The sequence below is a fragment of the Marmota marmota genome, unplaced genomic scaffold (assembly GCF_001458135.2).
Source record: "Marmota marmota marmota unplaced genomic scaffold, marMar, whole genome shotgun sequence".
NCBI lineage: Eukaryota > Metazoa > Chordata > Mammalia > Rodentia > Sciuridae > Marmota > Marmota marmota.
Window position 1 is genome coordinate 7,201,286 of NW_026000153.1, and position 4,327 is coordinate 7,205,612.

Consider the following 4,327-nt stretch of genomic DNA (forward strand, 5'->3'; position numbering starts at 1 on the left):
AGGTGCCCCATAACACGTGAATGGATGGCCTGAGCATGCCCTTCACCAGTCCCTGCACCTGTCCCTCCTAGGACAGCCCCTCCAGCACCTCCTTGCACCTGCTCTCCACCTGCCTGTGGGCCCTGAAGATGCTCAAGATGCAAGAGCAGTCTGTGTGGTGTCCAGGAGCCCCAGGGCCTGGGAGGTAAGTGGTGGGAAGTGGGAGGGCAGTGGAGGACAGTGGAGGGCAATGGAGGGCAGTACAGGCTGTTGTGCCCAGGAGCCCCATCTGGCTTAGCCGCCTTGGGTGTGGGCCAGGCAACCCAGACAAAGCAGAGGTCCAAGGACAGGTGCAGGCTGCTGTCTCTCCCTGCCCTGTGTCATGCGGAAGTGGACACCAGAGACCCACCCAGCAGGAGCAGAGGCCCAGGTCTCTTTCCTGTTTTCACTTCGTGCTGGTTTCAGAGCCATTTCTTCCCAAGGTTTCTGAGTGTCTTGAAAGAGTGACCTGCCCTTTGCCCATCATTTCCATTGCTGGACCACATGGGTGTCAAATTAACGGACAGTGAATGACAGATGGCTGTGTGTCCATCTGTCTTGGGGTTGATTTGCATGTTTCTGGGAGTCTCCATGCTTTCATTTCATGCACACAGCTCACAGTCACCCGGGCCTCCCTCTGCAGCCGCAGGAGTGTTTGCCTCCACACCAGAGAGCTGTGTGTGTCCATCTCTACGCAGCCTGCATGTTGGGGTCACTTTCTGTCAATGTCTTGGATCCATCTTACAACCATCTTCTCTGATGCTGGCCAGCCATCCTCCATAGAGAACCAGGGCTCTTCTGGCCTCAGGTAGCACCTCCTTCATGGACCCTCCAGGCTCACCTTCCAGTTCTGGCCCCACAGATGCTCATCACTCACCACTCCTGAAGCCATATCTGTGATTTAGTGGCTACCCCAGCAGACACTTTTTGGCCCCACTTTGATGATTGGGGCTGGGGTCAGGGCTCTGTGTGTGTCACTGGGCATGGGACTCGGCTGGAGTGAGGAATCCCCTCATGAACGCAAGTCTTCCCCAGCTTCCTAAACCAGGGTGTGTGGAAGGGTTAACCAAGGAGTCCAAGGGCCCTCAGGTTCTGGTTGCTGGAAGTTCCTTGCTACAAAGGAGAGTCTGCTAATGAGGCTACTTTCCAGGAAGGCCATTCAGCAAGTGACTGCCAGCTCCGAAGCAGACACTAATGAGAACTGGCGTGGCTGCAAAGAGCAGACCCCTAATGAGGATAACCAGTGGGGACCCAGTGAGATGGCCTAATGGCTCCCATGAATGTCAAGGGCAGAGCTCTGTGGGGGCCGTGACCTGGAGTCCAGGTAACAAGGGGGTGCTGTGCTAGGGTGGAATCTCTACCCAACCAGAAAGAGAACAGGACAGAAACTGCTAGAAAAAAGTCTGGAAAATTTAATGCTCTTCATGGTGATGGACTGAGTAGGTCTAGCCTCCTAGCAGAGATCACGACAGGAGGGATAACAAGCCAATGACTGTGTTGAGGAGCACTGATGAGTGACAGGGGAGTGGCACTGAGGCTGACAGTGTCTACTCTGATGAGCATCCAACTCAGTCTCTTCCTCTGAACAGAGCTTTCCAAGTGGCCTTTTGGGCTGAACCATTTGCACCTCTTTTCAAGAGCATCTGTGATGCTAATAGATGTGGTCATCGCTGCACCTCAGGGGGGTCGGTGTCCAAGAGGTGCTTGAGCTCTGTGTCCTGAGAAAGCAAGGTGGGCATCCTAGCTGCCTCTCCCACCTGACAAGAGAAGCAGGGCTTGTGCCCAGCCTGTCCCACATTAAAACCCTTCACCAGTCGCCCCCAGCCAACACAACCTGAGACACCAGGGTGCGTGGTGAGACACTGAAAGAGCCGGGACCAGGGAAACAAAGGCCACTGTAAGCCTGATCATTTCATGGTTTTTTTGTTTTTTTTTTTTTTTCAGTCAAATGTAAAAAGGACTTAAGTGGTCAACTGAGAGATCATTTTTGATGACAAGCTGACATGCAATTTGGGGCAAACATCTCAGAAAGATTATAGAAAATTGAGTGGCATTGCTATAGTGTCTGCTTATTTATTTGAAAAGCCTCCTCAGCACACATAGCTAGCAAAAATGAAAAACAGAAAAAAAAAATTGATCTTGAGTTCTAATTCATTCTTGCAGTAAAATTATCCATAGAATCATGAGCAATTGAACTATGGATTTCATTAAGGTGTGTTTTCAATAAATGTTTCTTTTTAGCCTTGACGGTCGCTTATAAAAATGTTCAGTAATTAATGTTGCCCTAATCAATTGTTAGTACATTTTATATATAAAAAAAGTTGTAATACTTATTCTAGAATAGTTTCAAAAACAGAACATTTGATCACAGGAGATTAAGTACTTTATCTTCAATTCAAAAGCATATTTTGTGGCAGATAAGTTTGAGAATGTGAGCTACAAGACTTTCGATCATCTGGGAGCAATGGTACAGCCCATAATCCCCACTGCCTGGGAGGTTAAGGCAGGAGGATCAAAAGTTCCAGGCCAGCCTGGGCATCTTAACAAGACCCTGTCTCAAAATAAAATTTAAAATAATAATGAAAGGAAGGAATAAAAGAAAGAAAGAAGTAAGGAAAAGAAGGAATGAAGAAGGATGAAAGAAAGGGCTTCAAAATGTAGCTCGATGGCAGAGTCCTTGTCTAGCATGTATGAGTAATGCAAAAAAGAAAGGATTGTTATCCCAGCAGCTCAGGAGGCAGAGGCAGGAGGATTAAGAGTCCAAAGCCAGCCTCAGCAACTTAGTGAGGTCCTAAGCAACTTAGTGAGACCCTGTCTGTAGAACATAGGCTGGAGATGTGGCTCAGTGGTTAACAATACTTTCAACCATGAAAAGTATTGTATCACTATAAAATTCTGTAGGAGCAGAAGGATGAAGATATGAGATAACAGAAGAAATAACGCAGGCTGGGTGGTGGCTCAGTGGTAGAGCGCTTGCCTAGCATATGTGAGGCACTGGGTTTGAACCTCAGCAACACATAAAAATAAATATTAAATAAATCAGGGAGGGCTGGGGCTGTAGCTCAGTGGCAGAGCGCTTGCCTAGCACATGTGCAGCACTGAGTTCAATCCTCAGCACCACATATAAATAAACAAAATAAAGGCATGCTGTTCATCTACAACCACAAAAAAATTTTAAAAATAAACGGGGCGGGGGGGAGAAAGGAAATAGTGTAATTTTTTATCTTTTTTTGCGACACTGGGGATTGAACCCAGGGTCTCACATGCCCTGGGTAAATACTCTGTCACTGGGCTACCCTCCCAGCCCTTTGTGACCTGTCTCCCTTAGTCAATGAGTGGCCAGGATTGCAGGTGTGTCACTCTCTCAGGCTGACATCTGTCCCCAGCCATCTGTCCCACTGCAGCCAACCAATTTCCACTTGTTAATGAAGAGCTGGTTCAACTTTCTTTTTCGATTACAGATGAGTTAAAGTTAGAGTTAACGATAGATGGGTGTTAAGTCACTGTGTTGTTAGGTTCCATTTATTGTATTATAAAGTGTTGTGGTAGTTTGATTTTAAAATGTAAATATTTACCAGATGCCAGAGATCACATCCTTTGGATGTTTGAAAACTTACTAAATGCCAAATTAAGAATGTACAAGATGGGATACATATTTTTTCAAAATTTATTTTTGTGGGGGTACCTAGAGAGAAAGCCCTTTCATACCAATAACTCGGCAACTTTTCCCTCTCCTTGATGTCTACCACCTCCCAGAGTGGCCCAGGGATGGAGGCCAACCTGGAAACTGCCCTGTGGGCTGTCACTCATGGGGTCTGAGGGGCCGTGGCTACCCTTCCCTGTGGATTCCAGAACCCTTGCCCTTGGACTGGCCCTGCTGTGGTGGCCGAGTTGTGTGCCTCCTCTTTCTGAATTGGGGCTGGGGACAGATGTCAGCCTGGGAGAGTGACAGGGAAGGATTGGATCTGTAAGCACTTTGACCATGAAGACACGACTCCTACCACAGGTCAGAGAGGCAGGACTACCTGGGTTAGGGCCAGCATCTCCACTACTGAGGGTGGGCATGGCTGTGCCCTGCAGACTCAGCCCCCATCCTTGACCACACCACCTCTCCCATGCCTTCTCACTTGACCTGAAGGAGGCCATTTTCACAGAGTCACGGTTTATTTCTCAGAGAGTTGAGATGTTGTATCGGGGGAGGCTGAAGCCCAGTCTGAGAAGGGGCTGGGGGATTAGTTCCAACCACCAAAGACACAACTTTGGTTTTGACTCTCTCCACCCTGCTCTTTTCCTCCCGCCCCCCCCCCCC